Below are 18,257 nucleotides of genomic sequence, written 5' to 3' on the forward strand. Positions count from 1 at the left end.
GGGTTCTACGGTCGATTTTCTTGAGTTTACAGGACGAAAAACCTGCTTGCCCGTGCCAGAGATCGACTAACTCGGGAACCGGACGAAAAAAGGCTTAGAAAAATTTCCTCTAGTCGCCGAGTAGAGGAAATATGACTAGACTTGAAACCAAGTCTTCCTTCGTGCGGCCAAGTGCGGTGGTGTGCAAACGCCACATCCACTGAGCTACACAGGCTCCCCTGTGTAGCTCAGTGGATGTATTTATTTATTATTTATTATTTATTTATTATTATTTATGGCATGTTTATTTATTATTTAATTGCTAATTCTTGGCTTGGAATCAGCAGATGAAATTTATGCTAACACAAATATCCAAGATAAATATCCTGATTTAATACTGAAACATTAATATCTTATCATGTTAACATTTATGTATTTCACCATTTTAATATATGTTTAATAAGCTAGGAAGTCGGCAGCACTGCTGTTATTCGTTGGTCTCGTGTTAAGTCGTGTTAAGGTCGGGGGAAAGTTTTGAATAGGTCTTCGTTTTTAAGTTTTGGTTTTGACGTCAGTTTTCATGTTGGTATGTATGTTTTATGTTGTTGTTAGATAACGATTATAATCAACATGTGAAGATATTGAAGGATTGACTGGGGAAAAAAAAAAATGTACTATACGAATAGTGTAGCAGAAGACCGAAGTGAAATATTTTGCGCTTTACAGAAAGCACTAGAATATATGTAGTAATACTGACACGTTTATTTAAATAAAATTTAATAACAGTTGGAATCTGAATCGAAACGCATCGTCATTGCACTGCGCGGTTTGTGGTTCCTTACAGAAATTCATCTAATGCAATGAAGATATTAACATCCCGAATTTGGCGGGCATTTTTAAATAATGTGTAACGAAACATGAATTAAACAGAACCTAGATTCTTACTTAATATGTGTGAATGAATTTAAGGAAAGGTGTGACAGCTGGTTTGGGTGATATAGCCTCACTCGCTGAGTCCTTACTCCCTGGAGGGCTTAGATAATAATAATAATATGCTTGTGTTGTCATTTTTAGATGACACACGTACTCCAGGTAGATGCGGAAAAAGTACCATCTTCCTTATCTTAAATACGAAAGAAGCCAGTCGTGCTGCAGTTTGTTGTGCAGAAGACTTGGTCATTAACTAACCACCATTGCATGAAGCAATGGTGAAGGTATTAATGTTCACAGTAATACCTTCCCCGAGTTTGTTTATTTAGGGGAGGGATTATGCAATAGATGAAGATGGCAGTTTATTTCACTGTAATGGTGAACAGCAACTACAGCTTAGAACTACTGTATAATGATAAACAAGTGTATAATTATTTATTTATATACATAGGTATATTATTCGTTAGAGATACCAAGCTATTTTAAACCTGGTTTTAATCCATTTCCCAAGTAAGTCAAGTTCGTGCCTGCAAGTAGTGCAAGTCTTAGGCAACTCATGGTAAAGGTGGAATAAGCTCTGATCACTATTCTTAGTATTTACCCTTAATGCAAAGCACATCTCCTTGAGGAGATGTATGATGCTGTGCATTAAAGGCAAGGGGCCACTACACAGACCAATTTTGACCTTTATTGAGGTATCATCAGTGGGAGCCAGGCTTAGAAATACTAAGGTTTAAGTAATACAGAGCTTATGAACTTAAACCTTGGTATTTCTAAGCCTGGCTCCCACTGATGATACCTCAATAAAGGTCGAAAGCGGTCTGGGTAGTGGCCCCTAGCCTTTAATGCATAGCATTATACATCTCCTCAAGGAGATGTGCTTTGCATTAAGGGTAAATACTAAGAATAGTGATCAGAGCTTATTCCACCTTTACCATGAGTTGCCTAAGACTTGATCTACGTGCGAGTCACCCAGACTTGCACTACTTGCAGGCGCGAACTTGACTTACTTGTCTGTTTCCTTACTTTGGAAATGGATTAAAACCAGGTTTAAAATAGCTTGGTATTCTTAATGTATATTATACCCAAGGTAAAAAACTTTCTAGGTATATTATTGTTTACATTCTCATCTTTTAGGCTATATACTGCCTTAAACTTAGACATGCTATATTATAGCCACAGTAACTGTCTAAATACCAATAAAACAAATCAGTCTACTAATGAATTGCTTTATCCCAATAAATAAAAGGCAGGGAGGCTTCAAGCTCAGATTATATTTAAAAGGAATATAAAGTTCCTTTAAGTGGTAATTATTTTTGTCTTCATGTCTATTTTTAAGATTTTTGTTGATTAAATTTTATTCCTATCTCTTGCTGATTTTTCTAGTCAAACTACATTTGTTTTACTTTCAGTTTAGTTCTTGACAGGTTAATGTCATCTGCATATGCCACAATATGCACTGACTTGTTTATTAGTGTGTTTAGTATCTGTTGGCACTGATTGGATAGTGTATCCCAATGCTAAGTTAAAAAAAGTATTGGAGCTGACCATAGCTTTGTTTTAATCCTTGAGTTACTGGGAAGGGATCTGTTAAATCATTCTGTATTTTAACATATGATTCCAAATTTTCCATTGTTAACCTTGTAAATCTTACACTCTGGAATACCAGATAATCTAGTATCATAATCTCATAATTTTCCTCTGTTAATACTGTCATATGGTTGTTGGAAATCAACAAAAATCTGATCAATTGTGGATTGGCCTTATCTGAAAACCTCCTTGGTAGACACCAGTTATCTTCTCCATAAATGGGTTTAATCTATTCTTCAAAATAGAGGTAAGTATTTTGCATACTGTACGTAACAGAGTATACCTCTGTAATTTCCTCAAACTGTTTTGTCATTCTCCTTATGTATCAATTAGGCAACTATTTGATACGAAACTACTCAGACTAGTTTCGACCTTTATTGAGGTCTCTTCAGTGGGAGCCAAGCCCAAGTGGAGATACCAGGCAGAACCATTAGCAAGGTCATCTCCTCCTATAGGAGCTGCCAAACGGTGTGCCACCTTTTTATTAAATTACTCTGGATTTAGAGAAAGATATTGAAAGTTTATTTTTTACTTGGTCAGACTATAATAAATTTAGTTTAATCCTTTATCCAAGTGTGTGCAAATAAAGTCTGTGCCTGAAAGTATCTTCAGGACTGGGGCAAAGTGGTACAACACCGGGCAACTCCTTGTAAAGGAGGTGTTATAGGAGGAGATGACCTTGCTAATGCTTCTGCCTGGTATCTCCACTTGGGCCTGGCTCCCACTGAAGAGACCTCAATAAAGGGCGAAACTAGTCTGGGTAGTGGCCCTTCCCTTAATGCATAACATTATACATATCTGCAAGGAGATGTGTTTTGCATTATGGGAGATACTGAGATAGGAGTGTTGGTAGCTTGCTCCACCTTTGCAAGGAGTTGCCCAGTGTTGTGCTCTTTGCCCCAGCCCTGAAGATACTTTCAGGCACAGACTTCGTTTGCACACACTTGGATAAAGGATTAAACTAAATTTATTCTAGTCAGAACAAGTTAAAAACACTTTCAACATCTTTCTCTTAATCCAGAGTAATTTAATAAAAAGGTGGCAGCTCCTATAGGAGCTGCCACCGTTTGGCAGCTCCTATAGGAGGAAGATGACCTTGCTAATGCTTCTGCCTGGTATCTCCACTTGGGCCTGGCTCCCACTGAAGAGACCTCAATAAAGGTCGAAACTAGTCTGAGTAGTTGCCCTTTCCTTAATGCATAACATTATACATATCTGCAAGGAGATGTGTTTTGCATTATGGGAGATACTGAGATAAGAGTGCTGGTATCTTGCTCCACCTTTGCAAGCAGTTGCCTGGTGTTGTACCACTTTGCCCCAGTCCTGAAGATACTTTCAGGTGCAGACTTTGTTTGCAGACCAAGTGAAAAATAAACTTTCAATATGAAAGAATTAAACCAAGAATCAATAATAGAAAAAAATGAAAATATATAAACATAAATGGATGGAACATGTTCAAAGAATGAAAATAGAAAGATTACCAAAACAAGCCTTAAAGTACAAGCCATTAGGAAAAAGAAAACCAGGACATCCTCTTAAACGATTCAACGATGACTTCTAAGGCCACAACAGGCCATGCTAGGCGTAAATCCTTGATGTGCATGATGATGATGAAGAGAGAAATTAGCCACCAAACTAGCAGTATACAAGACAGTGTTTAAACCAGTTTTAAGTTATAGATCTGAGAGTTGGGTTAGAAATAAAGCACTTAGCACTTGATCAAAGACTAGAGATCACAGAAATGAGGACTCTGAGAAAAATTTGGGGAATGAACCAGTGGTAGAATGATATTAAAAATGAAAACATTAGAAAGGAACTTGACATTACTAGCATTCAAGAATGTGTCAGCAGAGCTAATCTAAGGTGATATGGCCACTTAAAGAGAATTGATGAAGAATGTAGCAAAACAGGTGTTTGATGCCAAGATGGCAAGAAAGAGACCCAGAGAAAGACCAAGGTCTAGGTGAATTGATTTTGTCAGAAGTTCCTTTGAAGTGCTCACAAGTAATAGATTGATTTGGAGGAAAATTGTTGATTAATAATACTGTAAAGTTAATTATATAGTGCTGTAATAGTAACTGAACACCCTTTTCGGATGTTCAGTTTGATTCATCATCAGAAAATTGATGATGACGATGTTTTTTTTTTGTTTTGTTTAACAGATGGTCTGTTTATCTAAGAGGCAATACAAAAGTTGTCTTTAACCATTAAATAAGAAATGAAAAGAATTATTAGTTTCTTTCCCTTTTTCACAGTTTAGAAATCAAAACAAGTGGGAAAATGAGTGAAGAGTTAACTGCATAGAGGGTGTGTCAAAAACTGTTTTTGTTCCTGATTGTGTCATACTGCAAGAAATGGCTGACATAAATGACTGTCTGAATTGCTTGACTGTCGATAAAATATTTTTTTAAAAATATAATTGGCTAAATTGTCAAAACAAGAGATGTGGAGGTGCATTATATAAACAGGTTGGAGCTCTTGGAGTGGAAAAGAAGATGGGTAAGATTTCTCAGTTATCTATGTTGGGGAAAGTAGGCAGCATCAGTTATCTTTAAGGAATAAAATTTTCAAATCATCATAAAACAGTGGAACATAAAGCTGTTTGAAAATCTATTTAAAAATACAGCATTGGGCAGATGAGGGTAATGTTATCTGTGAGAGTCAACATAGATTTGTGAAGGGGTGCTCTTTTTTAGCAATATGCTAGCCTTTTATGATAAAGTTACAAGAGCATTAGATGAGGGAAAGGCATATACTGCCATTTTCCTAGACTTAGCAAAGGCATTTGACAGGGTGGCACATGATAAACTGATATTCAGGTTGCAGCACATGGGTCTGGATGTCAGATTGGTCAACTGGATTCAGGATTGACTGTCCAATAGGTATCAGAGAGTTGTGTATGGTAGAGCAATATCAAAGAGGCAGAAGGTTACAAGTGGGGAAGAAGGTTACAAGTCCCTGTACTGAGCCCACAGGGCTCAGTACAGGGACCTACATTGTTTAACCTTTGGAGGAGTTAAACTGGAGGAAGTAGGGGAGACGAGATCTGGGGGTTGATGATTGATAGAAACCTGAAATTTAGGGGACATACAAAGGTAGTGAAGGTAACACAGAGGATTGCTGCAATAATGAGAAGGACACTGACCTGCAGAGATAAAAAGGTTATCATTCCATTGTATAAGACTGATCAGACCACACTTAGACTATTGTTCTCAGATCTGGTCCCCAGGATTTGAAGGTGATAAATTAACTGTGGAAACTGTATAAAGGTGGATAACAAAGATGGTGTCAGGACTGTACAATGTTAGTTATGAGGATTGACTGAGGGAGTGTGGACTGCAGAGTTTGGTGGATAGAAGAAGGAGAGGTGATATGATTGAGACTTGTAAACTGTTGAGAGGTGGTTACAGGGTTGACACTGGGGAGTTTGTTCTTTCGCTTGGTTGAACAGCGGGAAGGAGTCATGACAAGGGGCCATCCCTGGAAGTTGCAAAAGGAAACAGTGAGAAAGAGGATGAGGAGGTTTCTTGATATTGCATGGAGGGTGGTTGAACCATGGAATGTATTGCCTGATAGTGGTGAGAGCAAGAACAGGCAATGCGTTTAAGGAGTGGTATGATAGACTTTGTGTTTCCTAGGAGGGACCTCCCTCGATGAGTCTTTTGACTCCATGGAGGCCTGAATAATAATAATAAAAGAGTATCTTGTGAAAAATTGATAACAGCAAAACTTTTTTGCACTGCTTAAGGTAGTAAAAGAAAATCAGTCTTCTCTTGATTATTTTGTATCGGAGATTGACGTACAAGATTAAACAGGATTGACATGGGTCATATTATTATTATTACACCCTCCGTGGAGTCGACAGACATATTATGGGAGGTTCATTCAACTGACAACATATTTATCATATAGAATCTTAAAATCCTTAACACTCCTTGCATTAACAACACATTCTGGTAATGCATTCCATTCACTGACAATTCTCCATATAAGAAAATCTTCTCCTCACATCCTTCTTCACCACATTTTTACTTAACTTCCAGAAATGATCTCTGGTTCTTCCCCTCTCACTTTCTACTCTTTATAATTCCCTCTGGATTAATCTGATAAAATCCTCTCACTCACTTAAACATCTCTATCATATCACATTTCTTCCTCCTATTCACCAAACTCAACAGTCCATATTTCTTCAACCTCTCTTCCAAAGTCTTGATATTGTCTTAGTCACTCGTCTCTGGACCTTCTCCAATGTTTCCACATCACATTGAAAACCAGATGACCAGACAATAGTCCAAGTGTGGTATGACCAGTGCCTTATACAGTGGCACAACCACTTATTGTTGCATGTTAGAGTACTTCTTATCATAAGCAGCACTACGATGTGCAACACTAGCAATATGCACTCCAAGCTTCAGTCTACTGTCAACCATCACTCCCAGATCTCTAATCTCATCCACTTCTTGCAGTACAGCACCATCGATATAGTACACAGTCTTATATTTTTGCATTCCAAAATGCAACACCTTGCACTTATTGATATTAAAACTCTAACCCCACTCTTGTCCAAGTAAAAAGTCTATTCAAATCTTCGTGAAGGGATTCAGCATCAGCAATGCTACTTAATTCTTCCCAACTTTGCATCGTCATCAACAAATAACTGAAGATCCCCAGTCAGTTCACACGAGATATCATTTACAAGGAAGTTAAATAGCAGGGGCCCAAGAATAGAATCCTGGGGCACACCACTGGTTCTTTTTTGAGACATTGCTCCATCATACACAACTTGCTGGTATTGTTCAGAGAGCCAGTCTCTGATCCATCTAACCAATATACTATCTATTCCCATCTTCTGCATCTTGTACACCAACTTATGTGGTAATCTATCAAATGCAATTTTGCAAAGTCTAAGAATATCACTGTATATGATTCTCGCTTATCTAACATACTCTTCACTTTATCATAAAATCCAAGTAAATTACTAAAACAGGACCTACCCTTTAAAAATTCATGCTGACCATCATAAAGAATGTTATGTCCATCAACCCAATTCTGTATTCTATTCCTTACCAATCTTTCCAACACCTTGACCACAACCAGTTATATAGATTGGCCTATAGTTGAAGACTTCTGTCTTAGAAGATTTGCCTGAACTGGAAGTGTTACTACAAAAGGGATATTTTATTCTCTGCTTTATAGTCTTCTCTCATATACTGTATGATGGAAACTGTTTAAGAATCTCATCTAGTTTGTGTCATGATGGCGTGTCTGTTATTGATGGGTTGTAATAATGATGTTACCCAAAATAATGAAAGAAAAATTCTCTTCATTATACTAATCGCCGATTAGAACTATCACTCGGTAATATTGTGAAATCCATTGCAACTATCAAAAGATTTAAAGCATTTTTGACACACCTTTTCATATATCATGTTACCAAAAATGCTAGAGAATTAACAGTATGTACAAACTCGCTTGATATTGAACTCCTTTTTTAGACAGTCCATTTTTTTAGAAAATGGAAGAATTTTAAGCACATGATGGGAAGCATTGAGCTTCCAGTCTGTTTTAGCTGTTTGCAATAACTAAGGTGCTAGTTGATCATTTTCAAGAAGCAAAGAATGTATCAAATTGCAACCAAAAAATAAAGATGCACAACAGAAGGACTAAAAAAAAACTACAAATGAAAACTGTAATTAGACAGGCTCTTGATGCTCTTCAAGAATCATTAGACCTGAGTTTGGACTTGCAGGAATCTGATACTGATTTGAACAGGGCAAATGAAAAAATAAATGTTACAGTTTTTTCATGAAAGACAAATGATTCCATGACAGTATTAAAAAGATGTATTGCTCAGATATTAACTCAAGTGACATTTGGTGAAGTTAAACAATTGTCAGTAAGGCTTCAGTTAAATGAAAGAGAGAGTTTGTGGATTTTGGAAATAGCTCAGCAGACAGTTTCAGAAAAAATTGAAGCATTTGATGGATGCGCTTTGTCTCAGCATATTAAAAATATCTATTGATGATCTATTGGTGTGCTTCTGATGAAGTCATTTCATTTAAGTCTCATCTCTAGCAAGGTTTTTCCAGGATGTGGAAAGATGGTTCCATTATATATAGGTGACTTCAAGACAGAAGTAGCAAATTACAGGCCAGTTAGTATATCAAGAGTGATGGTAGTGGTTAAGGGGCTGGAAAAGTTTTAAAGGTCAAATTCAAGAGTAGGTGGATAGGAATATGATACTTTGTGGTGGGCACATAGTTTTCAAGGTTAGCCATGCTTTTGTAATTATTCACATATTATAATGAGAGTGACAGCAGAATTGAACATGGAAAATGGCTACACCATGATACTGCTGGACTTTGCAAAGGCATTTTACACAGTGCTGCACAAAACACTATTACATGAGTTGAAGCAAATGGGAATTGATATGAAGCTGTTGGCATGAATAGGTGAAGGGTGACCAACACAGACACTAGAGCAGGGGGTTCCCAACCTTTCTGTTTCTTAGAGCACATTCTAAAATACCGGTAGGGCGACGGGCACTATCTATTTTTTCAAACAAATTTTTTGAATTCTTTTGTTAAATGAATACATACAAAGTTTACATTATAATCAAATGTTTTATTACTTAAAAGTTTACATTATATAAAAATTTAAATATATATATGTAAGTTAGTGTGATCTTTAGCATTGCATTTCATTGGCCAGTGCTTCATAATTAGGAGAATATGATGATATTCCAGTTCTTAAACAATCATCAAGATGCTCATCAGTGAGTCGTGATCTATATTTTGATTTTATGATATTCATGGTTGAAAACAATGATTCGCAAAGGTACGTGAAACCGAAAAACGATTTTATCTTGTACGCTGCTCTTTTTAAGAATGGAAACTTTTTTTCTATCCACTAGATTCCAGAAGTTTTCATCTGTTATATGGGATTTTAGCGTAATGTCATTCTGAAGATCCAAAATTTCTAGCTCCACTTCTTCAGCATTTACTTGAACAAGCTTTGCAATGCATGCAGCTATTTCCATTATATTTACTTGGCAAGTAAAAGGATTGATAAAAAAGGAGATCATTGGCTCGATGATAGTAAATTCCTGAAATCTCTTTTCAAACTGTTCTTTAAGCACTTGAAGATGTTTAACAAATGGTGACAAGTTAAATTCACTATCGCCTACCATTTTTTTCATATTTGGGAAATGAATGGGAGATCCCATCTGCAGATGTGATATCCACAAATCCAGTTTTGCTTTAATGAGTTTACAGAGCCTATCATTTTAGCGACATGTCTATCTTTTCCTTGCAACTCCAAATTTAAAGAATTCAAGTTTTCCATGATGTCTGGGAGAAAACATAAATCCAACAGCCAGCAAAAGTCATTTAGTTCATCAAAATTTTCATTTTTGACGTGAAGATATTTTTTTATTTCTTCAATTAAGCTTAAAAATCTTCTAAGGACTTTACCTTTACTGAGCCAACGTACTTCAGTACGCAGGATGAGATCAGGTTCTTTATCTTCATTGTCTTTCAATAGAATCTTGAAAAGTCGGTGCTGCAAAGGGGCTGCTTGAATGGAGTTGATTATTTTTGTAACAACTTTCATAACATGTCCAAAGGGCAGTATTTTACTGCACAAAGCTTCCTGGTGGATAATACAGTGGTAGGACATAAAGTTTGGAAATGAATGATCTTTCTTGCAGAGTGGAATAAATCCATTGATATTGCCAACCATTCTGGTGCCCCATCAGTAGTTATCGCAGGCAGCTTGTGCAAAGGCATATCTATCGACTTGGTGTATATTCTGAATGTATTATAAATATATTCACCCGTTGTTCGTCCTTTCATGGGTAATATTTTCAGTAGATCTTCTTTTACAGCGAAGTTACTAAATACCATTCTCACGTAACTGCTAACTGTGCTGTGTCTGATACATCTGTTGACTCGTCAAATTGTAAAGAGAACCAGTTACATATTTCCAAGTCACTTTTTAACTGAGTTTGTATGTCCGTTGAAATTACATGTATTCTTCTTGTGACGGTGTTATTTGACAATTGTAAATCTTGTATTGCTGACATAATCTCACGTTTGTTAGAAAATCCCTTAAATAAACAATCGGCGCCAGTCAAAAATGCTTCTTTTAACAACTCGCCATCTTAGAACGGTTTTTTCTTCTTTGTGAGCATGTGAGAAATTTTTAAAGAAGCAATGGTGGCATTTTTAGATGTTACCACATTTCTCTAGTGAAAACCGACTGTTGGGTAGACAGGTTCGATTTTAGTTGATTTTTTTTTTTCGTTCTTATTTCAGATTTAAGTGGATAATTCGTATTAAAAGTGGCATGCATTGTCTGGAAGTGACGTTCAACATTATATTTTTTTGGAATTGCAATGCTACTGTTGCACAACAAACAAACACAATTATCTTTAAAATTAACAAAACAATGTTTCCTCCCAGTCAGTATTAAAATTGTAGTTCATTGTCTTTTACTTGATTCACTCATTTTAGGATTAAAAATCAGAATATTTCAAAAATTTAAGTACAAGACACTGTTAAAATTATGCGCGTATAACTACCAACAGATAATGTACAACTTCGAATGCGCATCTACTTTACATTGTATGCATTTAATACTCGTCATGTGTCATTAATGCATGCATCATATAGCATGCCACGAATTGTTGCGTAATGTGCACGTGATTATTTCAAACTATATGGCACATGGTTGAACAGCGGCAGGCACCATGGTGCCTGTGGGCATAGGGTTGGGAACGCCTGCACTAGAGAGTAGTACAGTAGCAAACAAATTAATCTGAACAATCACAATTTAAAGAAAAATTTTAATTTCACAAGAAAATAAGTACAAAAATTAAACTCCAACTTTATCTAATAATTTGTGTTCCTCTGTTCTTAATAAGTTCATTAATTCACTTAGATATGGCTTCTACCAACGTAGAACATTTTTTCTTATTTCTGCATCTCAAAACCATACTTTTATAATGGATTGTATTGTTATTCTTTGCATCACAGTTTAATTTTCTAAGTCACTTTTTCGTTATTGCCGACAAATTTTCTATTAGGTTAAGGTCAGGAGAATTGCCAGGCCATCATTTTTTATTTTGGTTTAACCAATAAGAATACAATTTGGTCGGCTAAATCCCAAATTGCCAGCCCATCCTCGTTCGTTCAGTATCCAAGTAGATACCCAACAGGGTGCACCACGAGAAGGTGAGGATTGGACATTAGGTCAGAAGCCCTGGTCGGTTCTCCGCATTCCTTTAAAGGCTATGTGGAGGTCTCCTCTCAGTTATACAGCTTTGACCCTTAAGCACCCCTCAGGATCAGATCTTCACTTTACGACAAATAGTCGAGAAAGCATGGGAATATAACACAGATCTGTATTTAAGTTTTGTCGATTTGGAAAAGGCATATGACAAGGTGCCAAGAGAGAAGCTATTCAATACGCTACAGTTATATGGTGTCAATGGGGCATTATATCAAGCGATACTTAGTCTTTATTTGAGTTGTGAGTCAGCAGTTAGAATTGAAGGAAGTAGAGGAAGATGGTTTAATGTTAAATCTGGTGTGAGACAAGAATGTACATTATCCCCTCTGTTATTCATTATCTATATGGATCACATTATGAAGGAATGTGGTATTAAACCTGATATCAAAATTGGAGATGTTAATGTCAGCTCTTTGCTTTATGCGGATGATGTTATACTTCTAAATAAATCCGCTACAAGTCTGCAAGATTCTCTGACTAAATTGAATAGCTGTTGTAATAGATATGGTATGAAGGTCAGCAATAAAAAGACAAAGACAATGAAATTAGGCAGAATCATTGAAAATGTCAACTGTGTTGTGAATGGAGAACCTGTGGAACAAGTAAAACATTTCAGCTACTTAGGCACAATTTTTACTGAAGATGGTAAACTAAATATAGAAATAGACAACAGAATCAGCAAAGCTGGTATGGTGGGAAGTCAATTGAATAAATTCATATGGAATAAGAAAGAAATTAGTCGGAACACTAAATTAGCTGTATACAAGACAGTGTTCAAACCAATTTTAACTTATGGATCTGAGAGCTGGGTCAGAAGTAAAACACTTGACCAAAGACTAGAGACCGCAGATATGAGAGTCCTGAGAAAGATTAGAGGCGTGAACAGATGGCATCAATGGCAATATCATATTAAAAACGAGGATATTAGGAAAGAACTTGACATTGTCAGCATCCAGGAATGCGTTAGCAGAGCTAATCTCAGATGGTATGGTCACTTAAATAGAATGGGAGAGGAAAGATTAGCAAAACAAGTGTTCTCTGCCAGGTTGGCAGGAAAACGACCCAGAGGAAGACCAAGATATAGGTGGATTGATACGGTACAAAGTGCCTTAGACGATAGAAATATAAGATCTGATAATGTTGGAGTTTTGACAAGTAACAGACTGATTTGGAGGAAAATTGTAGATAGGAAGTTAGTAATGATGTAATTTTTTCATGTAGTACTGTCATATCCTGTACACCCCTTGAGGGTACATGGCAGGAATTTGATGATGATGATGAATTGCCAGGCTACTGAAGCCAATTGGATGTTGTGATTTTTGAGGAACTCGTTCACTTTTTTTGAAGTGTGGCATGGAGCAAGCTCCTGTTGGCTGATGAGTTCTTTCTCTTTCTGGATCTGTGAACCACTCTTTTCTCCAATATTTTTATGTATTGGTCACTTTCATATACCCTCAACAAGCACAAGTGATCCTGGACTGTCATGTGTAAAACAACCCCAGAACATTTTTTTAGTTGGGTGTTTAGGAATGTGTTGATGGTGGGCAGGAGACTCTTCTCAGCCTCTAATTTGTGAACATAGGATACTCACTCTCCTTGGACAAAGAAATGGTTCTCATCTGAGAATATGACCTTCTTCCATTTCTCAACATTCTAACTTTTGTACACTTTTGTCAACCGGATACCCTTTTTCTACATAGCCTTTGTCAACAGTTGTTTTCCCTTGTCTGTTGGCAGTCCTCCTTGCTTCCAACAATCTTTGATGGACTGTCACGTCAGAAACATTAATCTCACTAGCTTGCAAGTCTAAGTCTAGAGTCAACAATCTTGGATTCATTTTGCTTTTCCTAGATCTTGAGTAAGTGTAGTTTTCTGTTTTTGCCCACATTTTCCTTTTCTGTCAGGAGAAAAGATACCTGTCTCCCTAAACCTCTTTAAAATTGCATTGACAGTACTCAAACCAACACTCACTGGCAATTTGTTTTTGAGTTATGGATGTGTGCCGAGAAAGAGTTCATATTTTTGAACACACAACACTATTAATAAACATCACAGAAGTGGTTAAAACGCACAGCACTCAACCAAAATAGTGAACTAAAACCAAAAAATTCACAAAAATTCGGCTTGTTCGGATTAATTTGTTAGCTACTGTATATGGTGTAGTGGAATCCACAAGAGCGAAAGTGACTAGTGGAGCATCTCAAGGTTCGGTATAAGGGCCACTGTGGTTTAATTTGTATATTAATGATATAGGGAATGACTTAAGTAAGGATATTCAGTATTTGCTGATGATACAGAACTGGGTATGGCAATAGTTGATAAAGGTGATGTAGATATATATGCTCCAGCATAATTTATATAAATTGGCAGTGTGGGTGAAGGATAATGGCTGTTGAAAATGTTATATACTATGTATTACATTTATGGTACTGGATTGCAAAATATTGATGAATTGAGGGATTTGGAAGGAGGAGTAATAGTGGATAAAGTTGAACTTCAGAGGGAATATTGTAAAAGTTGGCAGAAGAGGTCAAGGGAGTACTTGAATGTACTCTTTCTCATCTCTACTTGAATACATTGACAAGTAGAGATGGAAAGGTTATTAATCCTGTTTATTTGGTTATCCGATTGTTTTAGGGATGAGGAGGTGGTAGAGTGGGGAAGGTGTAGAAATGACTGACTAAGCTGGTGACCTATAGATCTGTGGAATGTTCCTCTGTGAGAATAGATTGAAAGTGCGGATTGCAAAGTCTAGTCGATAGGTGGAAAAGAGAGGACATGATAGAAACTTATAAGTTAGTGAAAGGGTTCTCTAAGATTGATGCAAAAGAATTTTCTCAATACATGAGAATGAAGGGTCTCCCCTCGAAGTTGTGTAAGAGTATTGTAGAAAGGGTATGCAGACTAGATTTTTTTTTGCCTAGAGATTGGTGAATGACCGGAATGGATTGCCACAGGTAGTTGCAAAATAATACTCTTTTAGTTGGATGTAATGCTAGTCAGACTTATTAACCTGTAAATAACTTAGTGAAACACTACCCTGCTAAACGAAGGTGCATGAAGTGACAAATGCTATGTTTAGCCTCTAGATCAGGAGGTTCTCAGTCCCATGAGACTCAGAACTTCCCGGGGTGTATGAATAATAAAAATGTTGGTACTCCCCAGCCCAGCCACCATGTAATTCAGGCCTGAAACTTTCGGTGTTGAGTCAGGAGGCTTCCCCATCAGCTTGTGCATAATCCTGTTGTCACATACCCTTCAAAATTGTACCTGGAGGGGGACAAGTACTGGTATGTTGAGGCCATTTAATGGCAAGGAGACTGGTTACTCTCTTTGTGAGTAACATGTCTAGGTGTCTGTCACCTCTCACTGCATGTGTCCACTCTTTCCATTCATCCAACAATGAGCCAAAAATGAAACAAGCTGTGACCATAATAAGTTTTCAGCATAAACTAATCCCATCAAAGAAATCAAACCAAACACAGTATTTAAAAAATACCAGATCCCCCCCCCCCCCTAAAAAAAATCACTTTCACATCCAATTTACAAACATCCATGGCATAAATTCCTCCATAACTTAGGTATATCATCACTTTCAGCCATCCAGACGTGACCTCCTTTTGACAGAAATCCAAATTGCAGCTATAATAACCATAGTCGTCTACCTTCAGTGCCCAAATTACAAAGTTCATGATTGGGTGGCACTTATGCTTTTGTGCATTGCTTGCCAGAGAATGCTAACTTTAGAATTCTGTTGTTTTTTTTTTACCTTCTTTCATAGAGGTTTCCTTGTTCCATTCAGTAACCTTCACCTGCTGTATTTACTGCTCCCCAAATTCTGAAAACTATTCTGATATTTTCATTTTCCTCTCCACAAACTTTTCCTACAAGCTAGTGTGATGCAGAAATTGTTGCTATAAGCATTGACTTAATGCCAATCAAACGCCTACTTACCCAAATTCCTGACAACCCTTTCTACACTCTGTAAATACCTGTGATCTTTTATTTTAACTAGATACATTACAGAGGTCTCTCTCTCTCTTCTCAACAGCTGAGATCAATATTATGCAAGAGAATGCCCTACCTCAACCCATTGCCAATCTCATATCCTTTCCAACATCCTTTGGCACTACAAAGGTACTGAGTGGAATGACTTCTGGAACTACTACTCTTCCTTTTCATGGTTTGACTACTGCTTTTGAAAATGGAATTTGTGCTTTTTGGTTCTTCAAAGGATGCAACTTGCTCAACTTCACTTCCACCTCTTTCTCACCTAGATGGCATCACTGTTACAGCACTCAGAGGTAAAGCTGACCTTCTGGCATCATTCTTTCCTCCAACTCCTGCTTAGATAACAAAGGCAAATCACCTCCTACCATGCTGGTAACTGAGCACTTTGTACCTCTGGTGGTTTCTTGGCAAAAAGACATAAGAAGAAGAATACTAAACTTGGACACTAAAAAAAATCTCCTGGTCTCAATGACATCTCTCTAATTGTACTCAGACTTTGTGCTCCTAAGCTAATATCCTCCTTTTTTTTCTCTTCAGTCTTCTATTCCAAGCTGACACATATCCAACCTATTCCAAAAAAAAAAAAAAAAAAAGGGAGGGGGATGAAAACCTGCTGTCCAACTATTGACCAATCACCATCACTTCTATTTTTTCTACAGTAATGGAGAAGGTTATCAACAGTCAACTTCTCTACTACATAGATGCCTACCAATTAATCAGCAACTGCAGTATGAATTCCACTAATCTAGATCCATAGCTGATATCTTAGCCTATCTCACCCACCACTGGACATGCCATGGAAGGTTCAGCGAAACATATGCTTTTGCTTTTGACATATCCAGGGCTTTTTGCCTTCGTTACCTGTTGCCCTCTGTAATTGGATAGCTAGCGCTCTCTCTCTCTCTCTCTCTCGTCATTCACTGCATATTCTAGTGGATGGCCCTCTCTTTGAGCTTTATCACCAATTCTGGAGTGCCTGAGGGTTCCATTCTATTACCTACCTTCTTTCTCCTGTACATAAATAACCCACTCTCAATCACCACTAATCCTTAGCTTTGCTAATGATGATGCCCTCTATTATTCTATCCTAAGCTATCATCAAATGTGGTTCTCAGGCATACCAAGCTTCAAGATCATCTGCAACCAGTGCCTTAAACACTGATGATCATACTATCCTGAGTGAGACAGAGACATCCTGGTCATCTTCAATGCCACCAAAATGCAGTCTTAACTTTTATCTCACAAAAGGAATCTCAGTTCACTTTTCTTTACCCTTAGTAATACAGAAATCAGCAGACATCAGATCTCTCTCTCCTTTGACTGATATTTACTTCCACTATCTTCTGCCATAAACACATCACATTGATATCATCTTTTAAAAACTAGGCATTTTTTTTCTACTCCAGGTGCTATTTTACACCCACCCATTTGGGGTGGTGCACCTAAACTTTCCTGAAAATTGATGCTGTCCAGAGGAGATCAATTCATCTCATAGATGTCCCTTCCTTCAAAGAGCTGACTTCAATCTCTTTCTCATAGATGCACTTTCAGCTTTGTCTTCTACAGGTACTTTTGTGGTCGCTGCTCCAGTGAACTGGGAAACATTGTTTCTCCACTTTCTGTTGGACCTGTTAACATTCATGTCGGCACAATTGGGGACTCTCACCACTGATGAAAACAAAAATGTGAGTGAAAACACTGTGACCTGTAGTAGATTCATAATTTTCGTATTGGCAGATGCTCCACATATCGTGATGGTTCTTTGATTGTAACCAAATCTACATGGGGGAGGAATGCTATAATTGGTTGGTATATCTGAATTACTAAACGGTGTAAAGATGTGAACCATGATTAATGAGCAATGTGAAAATGGAAATAATAGAAATCATTATGGATGATTTCAATTATGGTAATATAGACTGGAATAAAGAGACAGTGTATGCAACCAAAGAGAATGAATTTTTAAGTTTTTGAAAGACAGCTGTCTTAAGTAGTTTATAACAGAGGCTATGTGTGGATTGAGGAGGGTCTTGGATTTGATTATCTCATCAGAAGATATTATTGTAAATGAAGTGTCACATCTTCCCCCACTTGATGAAAGTGACCATGAAGTGATTACTTGGGTGGTGGCCAGCCATATCAGAACTTCACTTGGAACTACACTAGTTAGTGTCCATAAACTAAGGAAGAACTACATTGTTACCTGGATATGACAAAATTTTCATGACTACAGCCAAATGTGGACATAAATTTATTGCTTGCATACTAATGCATATTAAATCAGGCTAATAAATTATATTACACAAAAAATGTATTATAAATTTTGTACAAATTTAATTGCAATACATTTTTGGCAAAAGTTACAAAGTTCCTAAGAATGTAGTTAATTCCTTAACTACGTCCTTAATTAATTAATGTAAACTATGCAGAGAGACATTTCAGAATGGAATATGTTT

The 18,257-nt window shown here is 37.0% G+C and overlaps 1 protein-coding gene across 2 annotated transcripts in view; it reads left to right on the plus strand.

The window, feature by feature from the left end:
- The first annotated feature begins 473 nt into the window (after positions 1-473).
- Positions 474-18,257, plus strand: part of LOC150098343 (uncharacterized) — a 554,092-nt gene continuing 536,308 nt past the window's right edge. For both annotated transcript variants that reach the window (XM_090404722.1, XM_090404723.1), the window contains exon 1: positions 474-565. The gene's annotated coding sequence lies outside the window, so the exon portion shown is untranslated. The remainder of the gene's footprint in view (positions 566-18,257) is intronic.

This window comes from Typopeltis vanoorti, chromosome 15 (assembly GCF_054136105.1).
Source record: "Typopeltis vanoorti isolate ZY-2024b chromosome 15, IOZ_Tvanoo_1.0, whole genome shotgun sequence".
In the NCBI taxonomy this organism is placed as follows: Eukaryota; Metazoa; Arthropoda; class Arachnida; order Uropygi; family Thelyphonidae; genus Typopeltis; species Typopeltis vanoorti.